Here is a 26,816-nt window from a genome sequence, read left to right as displayed (position 1 = left end):
ACAAATAGTTAGTCGGAGTTGACTCATGCTAAGGCATCAAAGCAATCGAATATCAAATCATGGCTAACACATCTACATTGCCCATCATAAATACCAAGAATCAAAACAATTTTCGTTCAAGGGGCACAGGGAAGCATGATATTGTATTCATCGGAACGTATTTTTGTATTTTTTTTTCAAAGCAATAAACTACTCTAGAAAACAGTAAACACAACAAAATAAACACACCAAAAATAAGTAAATGCAAAAATAAAAGGAAAACATACCTAATATGTACAAGTGAGTGAAACACCCGTCCAAGCTAAATCTGACAATGTCCTCATTGGCTCAAGGGGTATCGGACCATCTCGATCCTCCTCAACATCACTGATGGCCTTGGCCATCATCACCATCATCACCTCCCCGACCGCCAAAACCGCTAGTGCCTGCTCCAAACCCACCGTAGTGGGTGGGTGTGAAAGTGCCCATGGCACCGGGAACTTCATATCCCTCCGCGGGATAGGTAAACCGGGAAGGGTGCTGAGCGTCCGGGGCAATGTAGTGTTAGGTTATGATACATATGAAAATTCATAAATCATGCGGAAAAACCATAAAGCCGGGAAAACATATTATTTACACATAATCATTTAGCATAGTTTAGATGCATACTCTTTGTTGCGTGCCTTCCCTAGCTGCGCCCGAACCGAACAAGAACAAGTCTTTAGGACTCCAAGTGTCGTCCCTCCGTAGATAGTCCACAGCACGTCCGGATCCGCCTTAAGATTGACCAACTAGAATCGCCCTTAAGGTACTTAGAATTTTCGGCACTTTATAGGCAATTGTATGACTGAATTTTGCTCTCAAAAACTCACTTTGAATACTTGAATGCTCGATGTAAATATGTGACCCTAGGCACCTATTTATAGAGTTATGGAAAAGGATTTGGAATCCTATTAGGATACTAATTTATTTAATTATAATCCTACTAGGACTCTAATTAAATAAACTAAATCTTTTAGGATTAGATTTAATCATATGACAAATCCCGGTAGCTTTAGGATTCGAGTAGCACACAAACACACACACGCACGCACAGCAGCCCACGAGGGGCGCCATGCGCGCGCGCGCAGCCCGTGAGCTCGCAGCCCACTGCCGCAAGCCCACACGCTGCCGTAGCCTTGGCGCGCGCTGGGCCTGCCTTGCGGTGGGCCTGGCGCAGCCTTGGCTGGTGCGTTTGTGGCGCGCTGGCTTGCTGGGCGATGGCCCGGCTTCGTGCTGGGCCTTCGTCTGGCAGGCCTCGTCCGATGCTAATTCGTACGATACGCTTCCGATTATTTCCCGATTCCGGAATTCATTTCCGATACGAACAATATTCAATATTTCCGATTCCGGAATCAATTTCCGTTTCGAACAAATATTTAATATTTCCGTTTCCGGAATTATTTTTCGATTCCAATAATATTTCCGATTCTGAAAATATTTCCGTTTCCGGCAATATTTCCGATTCCGGCAATATTTCCATTTCCGATACGTACCATGTTTCCGTTTCCGGCAACATCTACGACTTGGATAATATTTATATTTCCGATACGATCCATATTTCCGTTTCCGGCAATATCATCGTTTCCGGAGTATTCATTTCTTGCCTGTGACGATCTCAGCTCCCACTGAAACCAAGATCCGTCGATTCCGAATATCCATAGATGGAGTATTTAATGCCATTAAATACTTGATCCGTTTACGTACTATTTGTGTGACCCTACGGGTTCAGTCAAGAGTAAGCTGTGGATTAATATCATTAATTCCACTTGAACTGAAGCGGCCTCTAGCTAGGCATTCAGCTCACTTGATCTCACTGAATTATTAACTTGTTAATTAATACTGAACCGCTTTTATTAGACTTAACAATGAATGCATACTTGGACCAAGGGCATTATTTCCTTCAGTCTCCCACTTGTCCTTAGGGACAAGTGTGCATTTCCTAATTCCTTTGTCGCTCGATGCTTGCTCTTGAACATAGGGTAAGAGTTGTCATCCTTATTATGTCCAGAGGTGTTTCTCGGTTTCAGAGTTCAACTGATCAAATAAACAGATAATCATAGCCTATGATTCATCCGAGCACGGCCATGCATTTCACAGTTTCTAGCTCTCCGAGTGGCCTTGTACAACTTTTAAGCATCTCATCCCGATTCATGGGAGGACAATCCCAATCTTGCGATCTTGAGATTAGACTTCGTTTGATAGGTGATAACCTGAGCGTTGCCTTTATAGCCTCCTTTTACGGTGCGACGGTTGGTCAACGTCAAAGCAACCAGTTCTCAAACAAGTAATCTCAAATCACTCAGGTATTGAGGATTTAGTGTCTAATAATTTTAATGAAATTTACTTATGACAGATTTTCATCTCTTACAGTAAAGTTTCATAGGTCTTGTCCGATACTAGTCTTCCCAAAGTAAGTATCTATGCAAATGCTTATGACATTGCCATGTCCACATAGTTCAAGAAACAGAACTACTAGTCATCTTTCATTCTAATCGTCTAACGTTTTCTATGCGTCTAATTTTATAGAAAACTCCGACCATGGACCATTTTTCAACTTTTGACATTCAAGTTCACTTGATAGACATTTCTTAGTCACAGGACTGGTCCTGATAGTCTATCTTGAATATTTCGTCAAATTGAAGGGACTCATCATTTAATACTAAACCAAGATTAAATGGAATATGAAAAATACATTTCATATATGATAAATGTTCAACCCCAACGTTTTACAACCATGGGCCTCTAACCCATCTTTAAAACATTTCATGGAATTCAAAGCTATGCTTGATTTCCAGTGCTACAATGTGAGTGTTGCTTCTCACTTATTGCATAGGTTTAGTTATCATGCTTTGCCAATCTTAATATCCTTTTCATCGAATGTTCTTCGAGATAGATGATAAGATCTTTTGAGTATGTTTATTTTGTGATCTAGTCTTTCTCGCTACAATGGTGGTTCTACGCATTTCTCAATGAAGAACCATCAAGTTAGCAGACCTTTTTCTTGCTTCAAGAGTGGTTCTACGCATTTTTCAATGAAGAACCATCAAGCCAGCAGATAGGTGATCTTCCCAAGTTTAGTGAAGAACTCTTTAACATAAACAACCCTGTTTTATTGCTTCTTAGGCAATAAGTACTTTTACTTCAACTGTTTAGGTTTCTAGTGATGCTTTGTTTGGATTTGCTTATCCAAGCAGTTTACAGATATGTGGAAGACTTTCCAGCTGTATCTTAGAACATAGAAATTAATATTTTAATTTCCCATGCAACAACTCATGGTCTCCAATCCATGTTGCCATTTCGAAACACGATGCTCTTTAGCTCGTCCTTGTCAATGGTTAACTCCAAAGGGTCTTCCTTTATCCTTTGCCAGTGTTTATGCGTGTAGCATCAATATTTAGCATATCTTTATTTCCTTGAATCAAGAACTATTCCTATGTACCTTTTCAAGTACCATAAGTGTTCTTGATCTCAATCTAGTTGATCTTCACTTAGATCAATAGAGATTGGTATATGTTCGTCATGCCTAAAGTCATACGATACATTTTTGGCGATCCTCATATTATATCATACATGATAAATTCTTTTGCAGAATAATTCCCAATTGAATTCTATTCATGTAACTTTAGCTCATTCAATTTCAGTAGATACTGAATCCAGCTAAATTCTTTGACATATAATATAGGTTAAGAATCTCACTTAGATCCTTTGATATTTTACTTAGTAAATGCTTATACATAGTTCAAACATCCTTTACTTAGATTTATTCACATGGGTCGAATATCTCCAATGGAGACTTTCGTGTTTGATTTAGTAAATGCCATTACTTAATCCAAAACAATATCATAAGATCTTTGTAAATAGATCTTAATACCCAGTATGTACTAAGTTTCGCCATGGTCCATCATTGATGAATAATCTCAAATCTAAGTCATTAGCATTTGAATGTTATTTTACAATAGAGAGATATGTGTGTGATACACATAGTACCAATTAAGTTTTTATGTACTCCCACTAAACTTCTTATATATCTATAAGAATCATGTATATTTTATGAAACTAAAATGCTTATTAGCTTCACTTAAAATACAGTTCCAATTCCCAATTGCTTGCTTAAATCTGTACTTAGATTTTATAAGCTAGCTTTCCTTTTCAAGCATTTATTTGGATCCACAAATCCTATGACATAGCATGTACATAGTTTCTTCCAACATTTGACTGAGGAAGATGTTTTGTCATCCAATTGTTATATGTACCAATATGCAATCATTGCTTGAATTATAGACTTAAGCATTACGATTTTGCATGAGGTTTCAACACAATCCACATCGTGAATTTGCTTGTAACCTTTAGCAACTAATCTAGCTTTGTGTGTGAACACAATTTCATGTTTAATGGTTTTTATCCTTAAAACAAACTTTGCAACCAATAGGTGTGAAACTATTCTTGCAAATCAACAAAATTTCAATTTTGTCATCAAAACATTGAGTATGTTTTATGGCCTCTAACCATTTAAAACATTTGAGTCTATATATGGCCTCTAACCATTTTAGGGAATCTGGGTTTCGTCATAGCTTTCTTACAAGTCACAAACTCATTAATCTACATGATAATAGTTTGACTGCAAGTTGTAGGTTTCTTCACTATCTAATAGAATAATTCCATAGTTTCAGTGACCTGAACTCCATGTTTCTTCACTATCTAATAGAAGAATCTCATAGTTTAAGTGACTTGAACTCTATGCCTACAAGGGTATAGAACATCAAACAACAGAATGTCAATAGCCACTTAAAAGTCCTTTGAATATTCTGTTCTCTTTGAAGCACTTGTAAAGTCTTCTAAGAGATGTCTATTCTTTAAAAGCCACTTCTAAAGTCTTTAAAGAATACGTGTTCGGATTTTCTAAAGAACTTCGAAAAGCCTCCGGATTGTCCGTTTATGTTTGTTGTTCGCCTCGAAGACTTTCGAGGTCTATTTTCTCCCACTTGTCATTTTGGAAACGAATTTCCAAAAGGACATTATTTCGAGCAAACAAACATTATGTTCTCAAAATTCGTGGTAGAAACAATACCCTTGTGTCTCATTTGAATAAATCACAATGAAACATATATCTAGACTTGGGCCTTAGTTTGTTGAATAACAAACACTAAGCTCCCACTGAGTTTTGGAACTCTTTAGATATATTATGAAAAGATATTCTGAAATTACTTTTCAATAGCTTTGACGAATTTGGTTTAGTTTGGTGGTATTTGAGCATTTTGTTTTAGAAATTATAGGAAAAGTCTTTATGATTCATCATTAATCGAATTAAGTACTAATTGACTTCGATTATTCCAACTAAGATATGCCATATCTTATGGACCTAGATTGTGAAATTACAACACACAATCATTGATGATCATATTTGGTCTCAAGTAATCATCAACATGATCTAACCTAGATCTTTATGACTTCTTGCCAAGTGGATTTTATACTTCTGAATCTTTGAACTAGCCAAACAGATTCAACTTATATCACATTTGAGTAAATAAACCTATATTCACTCAAATCCATGTGAAATAATAAAGTCATAAAATCTTTCTTTAGCTTTGAACTCTATTGTCTAGGCGTTCTAACAATAGTTCATATCTTTTGTTACTTTCAACAAGTAAGACTAGCTTGTCTTGAATTGATCTAGAAATCAACCAACTTTCAAAAGTCCATCAAAATAGAGCTTTTGAATGTTAACTTGTTGATATGGTCTAAGCAACAATGCCAAAGATTAGTGGAACTCAAATCAAGGGGTTGATTTGAACCTAGTAAAATTTTTATTGTTTAAAGAGTTGTTTGTTTTAATCAAGCATATTGACTCATCCCGTAAATGACCATTTCATTCAAATAAACAAACAAACATTGTTTTTGTTTTTCTTGAATGTGAGTCTTTCTGTTTTTGAAAACAGAAATTTAGGTATGTTGATTATCGAACAAAATAGCCATTAAGTTCCAGCCTTTGAAAGGACTTAAAACAAACTAGATGACCCTACAACTAATGTAGTATTGCCATGCTTCATTTCCCACTTGTAGGTCATTAGTGTATCCTAGCTTCCATTGTTTGAGTTATTACATAAGTAAGAACCTCAAGCGGTATATGATACCAAGGAAGTTTGATTGCTAGGTCACTTCTCTTTAAACATAAACTTAAAGGTAGAAACAGAATCGTAAATTCCTTTCATTTCTTCCTCGTTTTCCTATTTCTTGTACCCTTTCTTATAGTCTTAAGAATTGAATTCTTTAGTGTTGACTTTTATACTTTGTTAGACATGTCCAATGTCACCCCAACAAGGTTCTTAAAATTTAATTTATGTTGAATATTAAGTTTCAACTAGATGATCTTACCAGAAGCTTCTAAAGTTCTCTAAGCATCGATCTATTCGAATGTCTAGGGACTAGACTCATTCGAGAATTAAATGGACAAAGATATTAGGTTGTTAACCATTGGTAAAGCTGAGCGTATTAAACTCAATGCTTTATGATCTCAAAACTACAGTTTATTTTGAATTCACAAGCACCAATTGGTTTGCCATTCGACTTTGATGTTCGAAAACAACCATAAAAGTCGCTATAAGAAACGTACATTTTAAATTGCTCACTTTCTCTCATTTCCGTGAATCGTTCTTGGATTCACTACCAATCGAGGAAATTTACTGTTACCTTTCTAAAAGGATTTATTGCAGTGCAAGATATTTAATTATAAACAATAATTAAAACATACATTGAAGCATGCAAAGTCTAAACATTTATAATGAATAATAACTTGAAAATTAAAGCAATCATGCAATTCAAACAAGTTATTAGCATTTTATTCGAATTTATTGTTCCGGCAGGTGTGAACAAAATGATTCCAAGATCCTAAAATCATTGAAGAACTAAGCACAATTTGTCGACTTAATCCTAAAACATCTTAGGTAAGCAAAAGCCTTTTTCTAATAGTCTAGAAACTACTCTTGGTTGATAGGTACGTCTAAGAACTTATTAGGCAAACCTATCGATTTTGCCACGACATAAAAGGACTCCTTACTTATATCGTTGAGTTTCACCAAAACTAACATGTACTCACAATTATTTGTGTACCTTGCCCCTTTAGGACCAATAAGTAACACCTCGCTGAGCGAAAACTATTACTAGATTGATGTAAAGGATATCCAAGCAAGTGTATATTTTGGCATGGTACCTTTTAACTCAATTTTTAAGTTTGGAACTTAAGGCTCTTACTATGTTGGTTAGATTTTAAGTGAACTAAAATCCTTAATCATGCAACATAATCAAGCTTTTGATCTCATGCATTTTAAGACATATTTAAAAGCAATAAATAACTTAAAACATGCATAAGATAAATGTGATCTAGTATGGCCCGACTTCATCTTGAAGTTTTAACTTCAAAGTCCGTCTTGAAAATCTCCGTGGGAGGCACCATTTTCTTCAAATTGGATAACCTATAATTAAAACTAATTACAACTATTTGATGGTACGCAGACCATATTTGAATTGAAAAACAACTTTGGTACTTTAGACCAATTACATTCAAATTAATGGTACGCAGACCATATTTTCTATCCTATTTGGGCCGTACTAGTCACTTCATAACCTGCAAAACAGTACATATACAATATATACCATTCACCCATTCATAATCATGAATGGCCCACATAGCTGGTTAGTAAAACACATTATGCATCACGTAAACATTTGCAGCAATTAATCATGGGCACCAATAATCTACCAATTATTCAGTCCTTATTAATTCTAATAAAGTTGTTTTAACCTTAAGGATTTGTAGACCTAATCAAGAGTTTATGACTAAAAGGGCTCCCACTTAAACCAATAAATTCATATGCTTTACTAATTTTAAACATAAAAATGTATTTCTAGTCTAACCGGAAACATACAAATTTAATTAAAATTTAAGGCTCATATAAATTTATAATTGAATCCAAAAGGTTTAATTTAATTTCAGTCGTATTTAAATTAATTCATGATTTTAATTTTAGTAAAATAATTAGAATAAATAAAATTTATTATAATTACAATATTCAAAATTAAAATCCAAGAAAATAATTTAAATTATTAATTTTAAAATTAATTAAAATTACGTAAACTGAAAATTTCAAATTAAAATTTCAAAACGATCTAATCGCAACGCAACAACCCCACGCAACGCACGCCCATGGGCCACACGCACACAGCCATCGCTGGCCATATGCGCGCAGCCCATGCGCTGCGTCGCATCGCTGCTGCTGCTCTCCTTCGCAAGGCATCACGCGAGCTGGTGCTTGCTGCGCGCGCCAGCACTCCATGCACGCGAGCCATCGCTCGCTGCGCTCTCTCGCCAGCGCTCGCCTTATGCGAGCCAGCGCTCGCTGCGCGCGCTCGCCAGCGCTCGCTTTATGCGGGCCATTGCTTGCTGCGCGCGCTTGCCAGCGCTCGATCCTTCGAGCCATCGCTCGCTGCGCGAGGCATCGACGCTGGGCGTAGCACTCGTGGCACGCGAGCTTGCGCTCGCTGCGCGCGAGGCTTCGCACGCTTGCGCGAAGCTGTGCGCGCTGTGGCGCAGCTCGCTTGCTGCCCACACGCGACTGCTGTGGCTTGCTTTCGCCCTCGCCCATTCGTCCATTGCTCACAGCCCACGACACAAGGCAGGGCTGCTGCCTTGTGCTCGTGCACCATGGCCTTGCTCATTGCATTCGTGCCGCATGGGCGACGAGCTCCCTTGCTCGTCGTCACACGCCCGCACTATACAACACCCCTTAAGGGTAACACATAGCGTCCATTGCTTTGTGCGTGCAAGTTATATGAGCGAATCGCATAAAATTTTAAAAAATTATTTTTAAAATTAATGACAAATTAATAAATAATATTAATTTCATAATTTTAGGGCGAAAAATCGAAAATTTATTATTCAATTGATTTCCGATTAACATGGATTCAAGTCCAGGTCATAAAAATTTAAAATTTAACATAAATTTACAATTTTTATGATGGTTTTTAATCATAGGTATCTAATTAAATTAAAATTAAGTATGAAAATCAAATTAATTCTAAATTATTCTAATTTTCAACAAATTAATCATAATTACAAATTAGATTGCATAATTAACAAGGATAGGCATTCAAACTTGTTAAACATATACAGTAGGTCAATCAAAAATTCAAGATTTATCAACAAGAATCGCAAATATTTAATTTAACATCTTAAATTTACGAAATTTTGCATTCGAAAAACTAAAACCTCCGAAAAGTCATAGTTAGGCTTCGAATTTTAGAATGCCTTTTACATGCGGAATTGACACAAAAATCACTCGATTTGGATGAGTAATGAAGAAACTGTCGAAAAATTGCGTACGTATAATTAAATAAACGCAATTTGCAATTAATTAACAATTACGAAAATTAATCACCACTTTTAATTCTTGCAAATTTGTAATATTTAACCATGTTCATGCAATTTTAGATTATGAAAATAATAAGAGGCTCGTGATACCACTGTTAGGTTATGATACATATGACAATTCATAAATCATGCGGAAAAACCATAAAGCCAGGAAAACATATTATTTACACATAATCATTTAGCATAGTTTAGATGCATACTCTTTGTTGCGTGCCTTCCCTAGCTGTGCCCGAACCGAACAAGAACAAGTCTTTAGGACTCCAAGTGTCGTCCCTCCGTAGATAGTCCACAGTACGTCTGGATCCGCCTTAAGATTGACCAACTAGAATCGCCCTTAAGGTACTTAGAATTTTCGGCACTTTATAGGCAATTGTATGACTGAATTTTGCTCTCAAAAACTCACTTTGAATAGTTGAATGCTCGATGTAAATATGTGACCCTAGGCTCCTATTTATAGAGTTATGGAAAAGGATTTGGAATCCTATTAGGATACTAATTTATTTAATTATAATCCTACTAGGACTCTAATTAAATAAACTAAATCTTTTAGGATTAGATTTAATCATATGACAAATCCCGGTAGCTTTAGGATTTGAGTAGCACAGAAACACACACGCACGCACAGCAGCCCAGGAGGGGCGCCATGCGCGCGCGCGCAGCCTGCGAGCTCGCAGCCCACTGCCGCAAGCCCACACGCTGCCGTAGCCTTGGCGCGCGCTGGGCCTGCCTTGCGGTGGGCCTGGCGCAGCCTTGGCTGGTGCGTTTGTGGTGCGCTCGCTTGCTGGGCGATGGCCCGGCTTCGTGTTGGGCCTTCGTCTGGCAGGCCTCGTCCGATGCTAATTCGTACGATACGCTTCCGATTAATTTCCCGATTCCGGAATTCATTTCCGATACGAACAATATTCAATATTTCCGATTCCGGAATCAATTTCCGTTTCGAACAAATATTTAATATTTCCGTTTCCGGAATTATTTTCCGATTCCGATAATATTTCCGATTCTGACAATATTTCCGTTTCCGGCAATATTTCCGATTCCGGCAATATTTCCATTTCCGATAATATTTTCCGATACGTACCATGTTTCCGTTTCCGGCAACATCTACGACTTGGATAATATTTATATTTCCGATACGATCCATATTTCCGTTTCCGGCAATATCATCGTTTCCGGAGTATTCATTTCTTGCCTGTGACAATCTTAGCTCCCACTGAAACCAAGATCCGTCAATTCCGAATATCCATAGATGGAGTATTTAATGCCATTAAATACTTGATCCGTTTACGTACTATTTGTGTGACCCTACGGGTTCAGTCAAGAGTAAGCTGTGGATTAATATCATTAATTCCACTTGAACTGAAGCGGCCTCTAGCTAGGCATTCAGCTCACTTGATCTCACTGAATTATTAACTTGTTAATTAATACTGAACCGCATTTATTAGACTTAACATTGAATGCATACTTGGACCAAGGGCATTTTTTCCTTCATGTAGCCCTGCCTGGCATTCTGATCATAGAAGGGGAACATGGTCCTCTGGTGATCAGCCGCGAACTCATGGAAACCGAGCTCAAATCTGTCCAACCTCTCATGAATGGACCCCTGCTCCTCCTCTGGTGTAGGCCTACCCTGTGGCCTCCCCTCATCCCCTCGACGCCCCCTCCTAAGGTAGGTGTGAGGCTCGGGCTCGAACTGGTGAGGCTCTGGCTGTGGGTCAGGCTGGGGCTGCGGGTCAGGCTGCGGCTCACCCTCAAATCCACCATATAAATAGTAAGCCTGACCGGGTCTGAAACGGGTGCGGCCCTGGGGGTCATACAAGGTGAAAAGCATGTTCCCCTCGAACATCCACCACATGGCACCGACCTAAATAACCCATGCCCGCCTTGTAGGCGACGGAGTCCAGCAAAATAGGCCAAATCAAGTAAGTTGCTGCCCAAAACAGGGGTTTGGTTAGGCTCAACAAAGTCAACTGTGGCCATGGCAATGTGGGTGATCAACCCACCAACGGTAATGCGAGGGGTATGTGTGCTAGTGGCTATAGAAAAGAGTTGGGAGGCCATATGATGTGCTAGGTTCATTTTATACCTCTCTTGCCCTTCTAAAACATAGCCACCCAAAACCTCCAGCTCAGTACTCCTCACATTTTGGGTCTCCTCTCTACCAAAAATTGTAAACCCCAGAAACCCGTAGAAAACAATAGGGACAGGGTGATGTGTCTTGTAAGCATGCAAGTGTAGCATACTACCGGGATTATCATTACCCGTCAGCTTTCCCCAAATTGTATAGTTGTTATGTGCACTACCAGGTTTCCTACTATAGGCGGTGGACAAGCCAAAAATCCCACCAAAATTAGCTAAACTCATGGTAACATTACGGTTCATCAAGCGAAACTGAACCGCCGACACATATCTATAACCATCTTTACGCAAAGCCAACGAACTCAGAAATTCTAAAGTTATACGCCTAAAGGTGAGACGCAACATACTATACATATCTTCATACCGACACCATGAAAAAGACGTTTTACATCACTCTCAATACCCATTGTATGCAAATATCTTTGACAAATAAAACGAGTAGGTATTACCTCCCTCTTCTTGAGGTGGATGAATCGGTCTCGTTGCCACTCCGTAGCAAAAATCACCTCCGAAAAATCCTCATCGGCTTCGATTTGGGGCGGCGGAGGTGGTGGTGTCGGTTCCCTTGCTCGGCTAGTGGAAGCCTCATGTTGGTTCCGTGGTTGTGTGGTACAACTCCTCTTTGGTCGACTAGCCATGGTAGAAATCTAAATTTTTGGTGGTTTTGGGGTTTTTGTGAAATTTGGGGATTTGGTGGAGAGTGGAGTGAACTGAAATTGGTTGGGTATAGGTTGTAGAGGATGATGAGTGGATGATTTTGATGTAAAGATTGTTGAATTTGGTGGAGATTTGAGGGAGATATGAAGGATTGAAGTTTATGAGGGTTGGGGTTTAATAGAGGAAGAGAGAGAAAGATTGAGGTTGAAGATGAATAAAGTGTCGAGGGAATGAAGAGAAAGAGCTGTTATGTCGCTAAATCGCGTTTCTCCCGATCGGGCGCTCCTCGCCCGATCCGGATCGGGCGAAATGCAATGCCCAAATTCTTCGACTTTTTTTCAACCCAGAATCTGCCCCTAACATTGGAGTGACGTTATCAACAACCGCCCGATCGGGAGGAAAGTCGCCCGATCGGGCGATTTACTCGCCTTTTGATTCGATCGGGCAACCGTCGCCCGTTCGGGCGATTTCTCAACCTTTTCCTTGAATCGACACGCGCCCGATCGGGCGCGCCTCGCCCGATCCGGATCGGGCAATTCGCAGGCTTCTCCGTTTCAGCTTTTGTTCGACTTTTGCGAACTTGGAGCCTTAGACCTGCACAACATTAAACACCCAAACCATAAAATACCCTCTTCTCACCTCTCTAACACCAAAAACGACAATGAAATACAACACTTGTTCAAGAATTATACTAAAACACACGAACGAAAGCGAAAAGTACACTACGAAAAGCAATAAATGGATAGTGAAATACTCATCCCCTATTAGATTGATGCAATGTCTCCATTACACAATCTCAGTTTATGCGCAGACAACGAAAAGAAGGGGATGAGAGCCACGACAACTCATCGAATGGGGGCACCAAAGATGGTGCCATCTGGTGTCAAATCAATTGCCTTGGATGAGATATGTGGCGCGGGAAGTGACAGGCCACGACCTCGATCGTGAATACGGTGCCCACCGTTTACAGAACTTTCGGCCTTTTGGGTCGCAGCATCATCAATCCGTGCCTCCTTTCGAACCCATGTTAAGGGGTTCACACTCCGGTCACCTCCACCTGCAAAATAATTTGAAATATGCACATTCTTCGAAGGGTTGTCAGAGTTAGTATGAGTCAGTTCATTATTGAAATAATCATTAGAAACTTTGACTCCACAACATGACTCTTCTACCATCGGGATTCTAGCAACTTAGGTTAAATTGAAAGTGACTTTGTCATCCCCCACATTTAAAGTCAGCTTGCCATTCTTGACATCTATAATTGCCCCTGCAGTGTGTAGGAAAGGTCGACCTAAAATAATAGGAATTTGCCTATCCTCTTCTATGTCTAAAACAACAAAATCGACAGGCCGGAATAAAAAATTTACCTACTCTAACAGGCACATCTTCTAGAACACCTAGGGGGTACTTCACGGATCGATCGGCCATTTGCAGAGTTATGTTGGTAACTTTTAAATCACCCATGCTCAACTTAGTACATACAGACAGGGGCATGACACTAACCCTGGCACCTAAATCACATAAGGCTTTGTCAATAAAAAGGTTGCCAATATTACACGGGATAGAGAAACTTCCAGGGTCCTTCAACTTGGGTGGAGACTTATTTTGTAGTAAGGCACTGCACTCTTCAGTAAATGCAACAGTCTCCACCTCACTAAATGCTCTCTTCCTAGTCTAGATGTCTTTCATGTATTTAGCATATGCAGGTACTTGAGTAATTAATTCAGTGGAAGGGACTGTTACCTGCAGATTCTTTACCACTTCTAAGAACTTACCAAACTGCTTGTCTAGCTTGTTCTTTAGCTGACGATGAGGGAAGGGAAGTTTGATAGGTGGAACTTGTATCTCAACTTTCTTCTCAACCCTTGTGTCAGCTTCCTTCTCCTTGACCACCTTCTCCTTTCTCTTGGCATAGCACCACTGACAGATACTTCAACCCCTTCCTCTATAGTCATAGGTGGCCCATCATACTTATATCCACTCCGCAAAGTGACAGCATTTACAGACTCTCTGGTCACAGGCTGTGAAGGGAGTTGACCCTTGGGTCTCTCTGCGAGAGTAGTAGCCATTTGTGCCAACTGTTTATCCATGATCTTGTTATGAGCAGTGAGGGCATCGATTTTGGCATCCTTTTCGCTCAGAGACCTATGCAGTTCTAACATCATATTCCGCATCTCAACAAGCATGGGATGTTCAAGTTGAGGCTGTGGAGGGTGGTCCACTAGGCTGCGGGTTGTAGTTACTCCGCGGTTGGTAGGCTGTTGTGGTGGTGGTTGGTAAGGTTATTGTGGTGGTGGAGGGTGTTGAATCTGGTGGGGGTTCTGAACATTAGAACTCCTATATGATAATAGGGGGTTGTTTTTATACCCCTCATTGTATGAGTTGGAGTACGGATTGTTCTGCTTGTAGGCCTGGAATGCATTGCATTGTTCAATAGAGCTCCTACATTCCGGTGCATAATGACCTTGCATCCCACAACTATTACAGACATTGGCCAACTAAGCACTCATTGTGGCGACACTAGCTTGTTGGGTGGCTTGGGAAGATGCGTTTCGCATATTATCCAGCTTGTGATGTAGGGCAGTTAGCTGAGCAGTAAGCTGTTCAATAGAGTTCATCTCATGCTTAACACCACGATCGGAAAAACCTCTAGGATTCCCATATTGGGCACTATGGATGGCCATCTCCTGAATCACCTCTAAAGCTCTAGGCACCTCCAGTTGCATAAATCTCCCACTGGCAGCTGAATCCAAAAGACACCTAGACTCATTACCCAGACCATTATAGAACTACTGAACCAGGAACCAGTCATCCAAACCATGATGCGGGCACTCTCTTTGCAAGTCCTTGAATCTCTCCCAAACTTCGAACAAACTCTCATCTTCTTGTTGAGAGATACCTAATATCTGACCCCTCAGACGAGCTGTCTTCTCAGGTGGAAAATATTTAACATAGAACGCAAGGGCCAAGGAATTCCAATCGGTGATTTTTATAGCTGCACGGTTGAGACTGTTAATCCATAGCTTTGCCTTCCCACTCAATGAAAATGGGAAGAGTATCTCCATAGTCTGCTCTGGTGTTAAATTCTTCTGCTTAATGGTGGCACAATACTGAATGAAAGACTGAATATGGAGATTAGGATCTTCACCCTTTTCCCCACCGAATTGGTGTCTCTCGATCATGTTTATCAGCTGGGGTTCGATCTTGAAATTCTCGACCGCAATGGAAGGCATGATTGCCTTGGGAAGCATAGACAGACTTGGTTTAGAATAGTCTGTAAGCCTTGGCACAAGTGGGGGTGGTGGTGGTGGTGCTTGGTCACCCATCTCTGAATCTGTATGGAATAGATTGCTAATCAGATAGTCGGATTCAGAGTCAGAATACTCTCTCAACTGTTCAACGAATCTACACCGTCTACAAAAGGTCCGTTCAGGTTCAGGATCGAACGAAGTCAGATCACTGGTATGGACAGTCCTGGGCATAAACAAGCAAAAACTAGAAAACAGTCGTGAGATCCGATCTCAAGGAACGGGAGTCCCTTGAGAAGTAACAAACAATAATCTAGAAAAAAAAATAAAAAATAATAACAGAAAATAAAACCGTCTCCCCGGCAACGGCGCCAAAATTTGACAGGCTAAATCGCACTCCTATCAAAGATAAACCTAACGTTCACCAACTAAGAATATAGCAAGGGAAGCAGGGATCGTATCCATAGGGAAACAACGTTCTTCTATTATTAATTAACTAATCTAGACTACTGGTAACAAAGAGTTGGATTGGTTTGTATATTAAGCTAAGGCAAATAATCAAACTGGAATATAACAATATTAAGGGAATCTAGGGCAGCGGTTCACCATAAACACAGACCGGGATTGGACAACGGACAATAAAAATCAATTAACAATCATAACTAGGAAATCATGCATCTCTCGAATCTTATGAATTCCTTAGGATAGAACAACTAGCGGGATCTCGCTACGTACTAGAAATAATTCCTATCTAATAGCCACAGACCAAAAACATCAGAATTATACCTTTCGGCGCATAATCTAAGGTTAATCAAACTCAAATCAAAATAGTCCGGCCGAACAGAATTGACGAGTAATAATAATAAGCTATATAAATTATAATCAATCAATCAAATATCATGTCCACATATAATCCCAATCATGCATTCATGGATCCCCTAAACCCTAGAAATTAAACTACTCACTCATGATAATAAATAACAAAGCGATTAACATAATAGAAAACATGATTAAAGCAATAAACTAAATTAGAACAAGAAACAATACCTAATTGAAGAACAATGAATAATGAAAGCTTGAATTTTTGATGGAAAAAAAAAAACTAAGTGTTGGAAAAAATTTGAGGGAGTAATAAGCTAAGGAAAATAAACTAAGGTTCAAAACTCAAAATTAAAGGTGTCCTTCAAAAATAATAAAGGCTAGCTTATATAGTTTTCCTAAAAAAAAGCTTAAAAATGGAAAAGAAACCACGCGAAAATAGCTGGAGGTTGGCGTCGCCCGATCGGGCGAAGTGCTCGATAGTCGGCCCGGTCGGGCGGTTTGCGAAGTGTCCATATTGCCTTCTGATGGGCGCTCGATCCGGACCGGGCGAGCTGCGCCCGATCGGGCGCGTGTAGATGACATTAATTCTCTTTTAAATCCGCCCGATGGTCGCATTTCGCCCTCAGCTCACAGGGCAATTTGCAATCTTCGATATCCTTCGCCCATATCACCGAGTCTAACTCTCGGGGCTCACCCATTAGCATCTAAGGCTCCCGAAAGTCGACGATAAAGGTCCCGAACTTCCTCGGGCTGGAGTAGTGGCCTAAATAACAATGAAACGGCTCTTAAAAAGACCAATTTCTCATAATCAAACCTGAAACTCAAGGCACACTCAATAGAGCATATTAGTACTAAAAACGGCTCCTAAGAGCTCATTTGACACATAAAAAGTACTAAGGGACGGGGGTGAAACACTATATAAAACACACATATCATGTACTCACAATAATTTGTGTACCTTACCCCTTTAAAATCAATAAGTAACACCTCGCTATGGCGGAAAACTATTACTAAGATTGATGTAAAGGTTATCCAAATAAGTGTTATTTTGGCATGGCACCTTTTAACTCAATTTTTAAGTTTGGAACTTAAGGCTCTTACTATGTTGGTTAGATTTTAAGTGAACTAAAATCCTTAATCATGCAATATAATCAAGCCACAATCTCTTGCATAATTAAGACATATTTAAAGCAATAAATAACTTAAAACATGCATAAGATATAAATGTGATCTAGTATGGCCCGACTTCATCTTGAAACTTCAACTTCAAAGTCCGTCTTGAAAATGGATTGGAAACTCCGTCTTGAATTTCACCATGGGAGGCGCCGTTTTCTTCAAATAGGATAAGCTATAATTTAAACTAATTACAACTTTGATGGTACGCAGACCATATTTAAAAGCAATAAATTTGGTACTTTAGACCAATATTACATTCAAATTAATGGCACGCAGACCATATTTTCTATCCTATTTTGGCCATACTAGTCACTTTCAATAACCTGCAAAACAGTACATATACAATATATACCATTCACCCACATAGCTAGTTAGTAAAACACATGTTATGCATCACATAAATATTTGCAGCAATTAATCAAGGGCACCAATAATCTACCAATTATTCAGTCCTTATTAATTCTAAACAAGTTGTTTAACCTTAAAGGATTGTAGACCTAATCAAGAGTTTATGACTAAAGGTTCCCACTTAAACCAATAACTTTATATGCTTTATTAATTTTAAACATAAAAATGTATTTCTAATCTAATCGGAAACATACAAGTTTAATTAAAATTTAAACCTCATATAAAATTATAATCGAATCCATTTAATTTTATTTTCAGTTGAATTAAACAATTAAATTTACGGATTTTTCATGAAATACCCCTCAATTTTCACGAAATTCACCAAATGCCCCTCAACTTTCAGAAATTCACCAAATGCCCATCACCTTTAATATAATACCAAACTACCCTTACTAATGATGCGCCGTTAGTCCGCCGTTAGTCTGCCGTTAGCCTACTTTTCTAATTCACCAAATGCCCCTACAATGTAACTTATTTCACCAAATACCCATATTTTAAAATATAATTCACCAAATGCCCAAATGTAAAAATTACCTTTTTAAAGCCCAACAGCTAGTTTTTTGGGATTAAAAAATAGCCGTAGCTTATTGTTTTAGTATAAATAACCCTGTTCTGAGTGTTTATTTAGTCACCAAATTGTTTTGTTGTAGTTTCATCTCATTTTGTGTCATGAGTTATCATTCAAAATCATCATCCACACATAATGAGTCCACATATGTTAGAGTCCCAAATAAAATCTGTTATCGTGGGAGGAAATTTGTCATTCGTAGCTCCGATACAACACTCATTCCACAAAGGGTATACTACAAGTGTGATCCAAGCAACAATGGCGAATATGCTTAAATATGATGTTTTTGATCAATACTACATATTGTTTCAGTATATCTGTCACTATATGAAGTTATTTTTGAATGGTGAATATGATCATTATGATGTTTTTGAATGGTGAATATGCTTAATCTAGTTTGATAAATGATGTTTTTTTGTGTATTGAATATGCTTAATCTGTTGCTGATATTTTTAGTACACTTTATTTCTGACACATCTGAAAATATTAGCAGCAGAAATGCTAGATTGATTACAATTTCATGAGGAAGCAGTTTAGTTCCCAAATATGGAGTAATTAACAAGAGAAATACGCAAAAAGGCAACACAAGTAAGCATCACGAGTAGCTGCTTCAATTTGTTGTAAAGACAACATAGTAGCACCCCAACTTCCTAGAGGTGCTGCAGGACCTTTAAGCACGTACAAAAACAATTCTTTACCCGGTGTAAATAGATTCGTCAAATATTGCAATCCAAATATTTTGAACTTTTCATTGGTCTGTTTTTTATCCTGTTTAACAGTTACAACCAATTCACGCAAATCAAAAGCATTCCTGCATTGAATCCCATAATCTCTGTTCAACGCTTTAAGACAGTTGTTCATTTTAACAGCAACAAAGGTAAGCTCTTGTCTTTGGAAGAACTAAGCCAGTGAACAAATAGGTTTATTAATCCGCAACAACTGGATAATCAAGCAATTGTCGAAGAAAAACAGCTTCACTATGGCAACTTTTTCAGCAATTTGGTGCTTGGTGTCATCTTGACAATAGTGTCTTTCGATGTCTAGTCCTATTATGGACATGTGGTTGTCGCTAGAGCTACGGATTTTTGACATCAACTTCCCCAAACTATGATTAAGCTCAGTTATGGTGTAAACTAATGTTGTATTCGCATCTAATAATAAAAAGACTCTCACTTGTCTTTAAAAAAATGGAGAGAGAGAACCCAACCCCAACCAAACCCCAACCCCAACCAATGGACAATTGTTAGCCGGAGAAATCACAGAAACGCCACCAATAAATTCGCACGGAGAACCTGCTTCATCAATTTCCTCCCCCATAACACCAGCCGACAAGGACTGTTCCTTCTTTTCGGCCGACATACACATGCCCAAAAACTAGCCGTTGGGCTTTTAAAATGTAATTTTTACATTTGGGCATTTGGTGAATTATATTTTAAAATAGGGGTATTTGGTGAAATAAGTTACATTGTAGGGGCATTTGGTGAATTAGAAAAGTAGGCTAACGGCGGACTAACGGCGTGTCATTAGTAAGGGTAGTTTGGGTATTATATTAAAGGTGAGGGGCATTTGGTGAATTTCTGAAAGATGAGGGGCATTTGGTGAATTTCGTGAAAATTAAGTGGTATTTCATGAAAAATCCGTTAAATTTAAATTAATTCAAGGTTTGAATTTTAGTAAAATAATTAGTATAAATTAAAATTTATAATTATTATAATAATCAAAATTAAATTCAGAGAAAACAATTTAAATTATTAATTTTAAAGTTAATTAAAATTATTTCCGAACAGAAGAACTAAAATTAAAATCAAATCGTATCAATCGTAGCAAGACGAGGCACTTGGGCTTGCGCCCAAGCCCCATCGAGCCACGAGGCCGCTACGCCCCGTACGACTGATCGCTGCACAAGGCACGAGCAGCAGCGCCACACGCACACGCAGCCATCGCAGGCCACGCTGCGCGCAGCCCCAATGCTTCGTCGCGTCTGCTTGCTGTGCAAGGCAGCGCGTGCTGGGCGAGGGATCGCTCCCTGCTTGCGCGTTCTGTCTTGCTTGCTTGGGCGAGCCAGGCGCGCTGTGGCGCAGCCCCATCGCTGCTCACACGCGTCTTGCTCGTCGCTTGTGCCTTGCCCCATCGCCCTCGCCCATCGCACAGCACACACGCCCAGGCGCTGGGCCTTGCGCGCGCGCCTTGCTTGTCGCTTGTTGCATTCGTACCGCACGGGCGACGAGCTCCATTGCTCGTCGTCGCGTGCCCGCACTATACAACACCCCTTAAGGGTAACACGTAGCTTCCATTACTTTGTGTATGCAACATTTATGTGCGTTTTTCATAAAAATTTAAAATTTTTTAATACAAAATTAATGACAAATTAATAAATCATATTATTTTCATAATTTTAGGGCGAAAAATCGAAAATTTATTAATCATTTAATTTCCGATTAACATGGATTCAAATCTAGGTCATAAAAATTTAAAATTTATCACAAATTAACAATTTTTATGGTGGTTTTTAATCATGGATACCTAATTAAATCGTCAATTAATTATGAAAATCAAATCAAATTCTAAATTATTCGAATTTCAACAAATTAATTACAATTACAAATTAGGTTGTATAATTGACAAGCTTAGGCATTCAAATTTGTTAAACATATACAGTAGGTCAATCGAAAATTCAAAATTTTAGAACAAGAATCGCAAATATTCAATTTAACATCTTAAAATTACAAACTTTTGCGTTCGAAAAACTAAAACCTCCGAAAAGTCATAGTTAGGATTCGAATTTGGGAATTTTACAAACTTTTGCGTTCGAAAAACTAAACCTCCGAAAATTTTAGAATGCCTTTTACATGCGGAATTGGCACAAAAATCACTCGATTTCATTGAGTAACGAAGAAACTGCCGAAAAACTGCGTACATATAATTAAATAAACGCAATTTGCAATTAATTAACAATACGAAAATTAATCACCCATTTTAATTCTTTGCAAATTTGTAAAATTTAACCATGTTAAGCAATAATTGATCATACAATTAATAAGAGACTCGTGATACCACTGTTAGGTTATGATACATATGAACAACATAAATCATGCGGAAAAACCTATATGCCAGGATTCAAATTAATTGCACATAACCAATTAATTAGTTTAGAATGCATACACTTTGTAGCGTGCCCTCCCTAGTTGCGCCCGAACCGAACAAGAACAAGTCTTTAGGACTCCAAGTGTCGTCCCTCCATAGATAGTCCACAGCACGTCCGGATCCGCCTTAAGATTGACCAACTAGAATCGCCCTTAAGGTACTAGTAATATTCGGCTGATATGGGGCAATACTATGACTGAATTTTGCTCTCAAAAAGTCACTTTGAATACTTGAAAGTCGTTCGTAAATTGTGAACCAAGGCCACATATTTATAGGGGTATGGAAAGGGAATTGAAATCCTAATAGGATACTAATTAGCTTAATTAGAATTTTATTAAAACTCTTATTAACTTATTTATCCATTAGGATTAGGAATTTAATCATTGAACTAATCCCATTAGATTTAGGATTTGTATCGGACACAAACACACACGAGCATCGCCTTTGCGGGCGCTCAGCCCAAGCAAGCCTTGCCGCCCACGCGAGCCTTGCAGCCCACGCGACCAGCGCAGCTCGCAGCCTGGCGTGGCCTTGGCTTGCTGGTCCTGGCCTTGCGCTAGGCCTGGCGTGGCCTTGGTTGTCTTGTGTGGCGCGCTGGCTTCCTGGAAGCGGGGCTGGCTTCGTGTTGGGCCTTCGTCTAGCAAGTCTCGTCCGATGCTAATTCGTACGACGCGCTTCCGATTAATTTTCCGATTCCGGAATTTATTTTCGATATGAACAATATTTAACATTTCCGATTCCGGAATTAATTTCTGTTTCGAACAAATATTTAATATTTCCGTTTCCGGAATTATTTTCCGATTCCAATAATATTTCTGATTCCGACAATATTTCCCTTTCCGGCATTATTTCAAATTCCGACAATATTTCCATTTCCGATAATTATTTCCGATACGTACCATGTTTCCATTTCCGGCAACATCTACGACTTGGATAATATTTATATTTCCGATACGATCCATATTTCCGTTTCCGGCAATATCATCATTTCCGAATATCCATAGATGGAGTATATAATGCCATTAAATACTTGATCCGTTTACTTACTATTTGTGTGACCCTACGGGTTCAGTCAAGAGTAAGTTGTGGATTAATATCATTAATTCCACTTGAACTGAAGCGGCCTCTAGCTAGGCATTCAGCTCACTTGATCTCACTGAATTATAAACTTGTTAATTAATACTAAACCGAATTTATTAGACTTAACATTAAATGCATACTTGGACCAAGGGCATTATTTCCTTCACATATAATCAAATAATCGCACGAATTTGCAATTAGTTACAATCACGAAATTAATCACCCCTTTAATTCATTGCAAATTTATAAAATTTAATCCATGTTAACTATAATTGATTGTGGAATTAACTAGAGGCTCGTGATACCACTGTTAGGTTATGAATAATACAACAATATAATTCATGCGGAAAAACCATAAAGCCAGAATCCAAACTAATTGCCACATAGGAAATTAGCATAATTTAGGTGACATAAAATGTGATACGTGCCTTTCCTAGCTGCTCCAGAATCGAACAAGAACAATTCTTTAGAGCCCCAAACGTTGCCCCTCCATAGAAAGTCCAAAGCACGTTCGGATCCGCCTTAGGTTTAAACAACTAGGATTTTACTTAAGGTTTTATGTATTCGGGATAGGCTTGTTATATGTTCTCCCTTGAACACAATGGGAATAAAGAATATGCTGATTTTCAATTAAATTGATGTATGATTGATGTGTATAATTATGAGGCCCCTAGACTTATATTTATAGTGTAGGAAATAAGGAATCTGATTCTTGTTAGGAATAGAATTACCAACCCTACTAGGATTGAAATTCTTATTCAATTAGAATTGCAACATTAATTAAACTCTTAATTATTAGAATTCTGGTAATGTAGACACCTAAATCGTGTCTCCCCATTGGGATGATGACGATACCATCATCCTTGCCAGGTGGTTGGAACAACTCCGTGCAGAAGTCCCAATTGCTAGAATATATTCCAAAATCCAAGAGCCAAAGTCCAATCCTCGAGACCGTTCCCATTCCGGAACTCGGTACAAAATTCATTATCCGAAAACCATTTTCAAAATCCAAGTACAATCTCACCCAATGGACCATTCCATTGGTTTTACAAGGCCTTTTCCAGTCGAAATGACACAAGCAATCCAAATTCGGGCGCCGACCCACAAAACCGAGCAAGCCGGGCCTCGTCCCGTAAAACCGAATTCAAAAACCGAAAGGGCTTGTTTTTAGACGCAAACCAAGCCTTAATCCCTAAGAAATCACTACGTGCTAATTTTGTACAATTCGTACAAAGGTACGCCTACTACAAGCCAAATACAAGGACGGCATCTTCGTTCTTGTTTGGCAGCTTTTGCGCCACGTCAGCAGCGCCTGGCGCAGCTGCTGCGTTGGACGCTGGCGTCAGCTGGCGTTTAGCCCTTCATTTTCCTATTTAAACCCCCTAACTCTCAGCATTCAAGCAATTGAAAACAGAACGTCGTAATACAAAAATTGCCACTGAAATCAAAATACAAAAACTCTTCAAAAATCCCATACAATCTCAAAGTTCTAAGCAATTGGGAGCTCTAAAAGGAATTCTAACCTAAATCTAACTAGGTAATTCCGAATCCCATTCCTAATCTATCATGTTTCCTTGATTTCTTTTTCAAAAATGATTAGTAAGGTTGGCACTTTTATTCTTAAAAGTGTCACTTACAACAATCATACACTTTTACAAAATCCACACTTTATGTGATTCAAATATATACAAAATTTTAAGATACAATGTTGTTTAAGGTTGTTTGTAATCACTTCCTTAAACTAGAATCATCTTCAAAATATGGAGTAATCAAAGGTCAGGACTTTCTAATGTTTAAAGGTCTAATCTTTGAGATTCAAGACTCCACTTTTCAAATTTCAAGTTCAAGTTCTAAAGTTCAATGATGTTTAAGGTTGTTTGTAATCACTTCCTTAAATTAGAACAACTTCAAAATAGGAGCATATCAAAGATGAAGCCTTTTCAACATTAAAAGGTCCAATCTTTGAGATTCAAAACTCTTGCGTTCAATATTTCAAGTTCAATATTCAAGTTCAATATTCCAGTTCTATATTTCAAGTTCAATATTCAAGTTCAATATTCATGTTCTATATTTCAAGTTTAATATTTAAAGTTCAATTTCTATGTTCAAAATCTAGGACACTATAGGATGAGAAACTCATCCTAAAGTTGAGATTTTTTGCTTTGAATCCGTGTCGGATGCACTTATTCTTAAGGAGTCGTTTGGCGTTCGGATCTCATGTGCTAAAATGCAATATCAATATCGCACCTTTCAATTATGCACTTCAATATCGCAATTTCAATAACGCATTTCAATTACGCACTTCATTCCGCAATTTCAATAACGCCTTTATATATTGCACCTTTCAATTCTGCACTTTCAATTATGCAATTTTACTTGCCTAGTCCTTCTAGGAAATGTGGTTTACCACCTAGTCCATTTCTAGGTGGTGATGTACTTTACTAATTCCGCACTTATTTTCTATTGTGATGTTGCTTTACTTGTTTATTGCTTTCATCACCTCACATGCTAAATACAATAAAGTACAAGGTTACACCACGTTTAACGAAGATAATTTCTTGGACAAATGGATCTTAGGTTCCCTTAAAAGAACTTTAAAGCAAAGTGATCACGATACAAAGCAGAAATTTTATTTGTTCAAATACTAAATCCAAACCCACATAGTGTCATGACTAGGGTTATTCGAATATGTTTTGTGCCATGCATTTGAATATCATTTCTAAAGCTCGCGGAATAAGCATCTCGTACCTTTGCCCGGATCTCACCCATCCGTTTCTAATATGCAATGCCTTATCCGATATAGAGTCAACTTTGGTCTTTCCAAACGAGACCCTTTAAAAATGTTTGGTGGTGACTCCTTCAAAATCCAAAAATACAAAGGTTCTAAAGCCGCTCTCGTAGGGGAAATACAAAAAAGTACGAGAGGAAAATAACCCCCTACAATTCTGGCGACTCCACTGGGGAGTTCCTGATTTCAACTTCGAAAATACGAGCTTACTTTGAGCAGAAAGCCACTGATCTGCTTAAGTTCTGGATGCCAGCTCTGGCGCCAGGCGCAGGCCCCTGCCTGCATCCAGCACAGTGGCTCGTTGCCCATGTTGATCAAGTTTTCAAGTGAGAGTCAGTCTGTTTTTTAATTTTGAAGGACACTCCAAAACCTTGAGAATGAATGTAGAAAAATGAGCTTTTCAAATACAATATTCAAATGCGATTTTCAATTTTCAATTTCTAGACATTTCAAGCATATTTCGAAAACCATATTTGTGCAAAACGAATTTCTACCTTTCTTAATACGGATGTGTTCTACATTCGGGCTAGCCCCGGGGGCAACGAAATGGTGACTCTCCATACGGTTCCCGACAAAAGTGTGTGACCATTTCCGCGCCCACCGAAACTTGGCATTTGCTTGACATTCCCGATGTCAAGCATGGAGGTCGTCTGCCGACACACACGTTCCTTAGGTGGATGTGCAAGTTGTCGCCGGATCCGCCTCTTAGTCGAGTACCTTTTTGACACCCAAAGCCGACCACTTGCATCATACAAAACTTAGACCGACCTTAGGTTGAGAACTTTGCATGTCGCATTCATATCCATGTTAGTGTGACAACATGCTATTTGTGCACTGTATAGGCGTGTTTGCACGCGTGAATGGCTAACCTCGAGTTCTAGCTTTGCCAAAACCATTAGCCTCCAACTAGGAAACCAAACCCCTAGGAGCATCATTCAAACCTCATGCATCTAAAATCGCCGATTCAAGGTCTTTTAGGAGTGCCACTCCATTTGATTCAAAACCCTTAAACACGCCTCACGCACAAATTCCAAATCCAAAATTGAATCCAACGACGTCATAATGCCGGATTTTCTAGTCCAAATTTCGAGTTCCAAATTCAAAAATTAAATCCAAAGGCGTCATAATGCCGGATTTTCTAGTCCAAATTCCAAATGCCAAATTCAAAATTCAATCCAACGGTGTCATAATGCCGGATCTTCTAGTCCAAATTTCAAATCCGACGGCTTCATAATGCCGGATTTTCTAGTCCTTATTTCGAGTTCCAAATTCAAAATTCAATTCAACGGCGTCATGCCGGATTTTCTAATTCAAACATTCAAATCTTCAATTCTATCCTTCAAA

At 38.7% G+C, this 26,816-nt stretch overlaps 1 non-coding gene across 1 annotated transcript; it reads left to right on the top strand.

The window, feature by feature from the left end:
- The first annotated feature begins 15,052 nt into the window (after positions 1 to 15,052).
- On the top strand, positions 15,053 to 15,159 carry LOC130466474 (small nucleolar RNA R71). Its single transcript, XR_008926699.1, has one exon. It is a non-coding gene; the product is annotated as a small nucleolar RNA R71 (small nucleolar RNA).
- The last annotated feature ends 11,657 nt before the right edge of the window (positions 15,160 to 26,816 follow it).

Source organism: Spinacia oleracea, chromosome 1, assembly GCF_020520425.1.
Source record: "Spinacia oleracea cultivar Varoflay chromosome 1, BTI_SOV_V1, whole genome shotgun sequence".
Lineage (NCBI taxonomy): Eukaryota > Viridiplantae > Streptophyta > Magnoliopsida > Caryophyllales > Amaranthaceae > Spinacia > Spinacia oleracea.
This window is presented reverse-complemented; position numbering and strand designations above follow the sequence as displayed.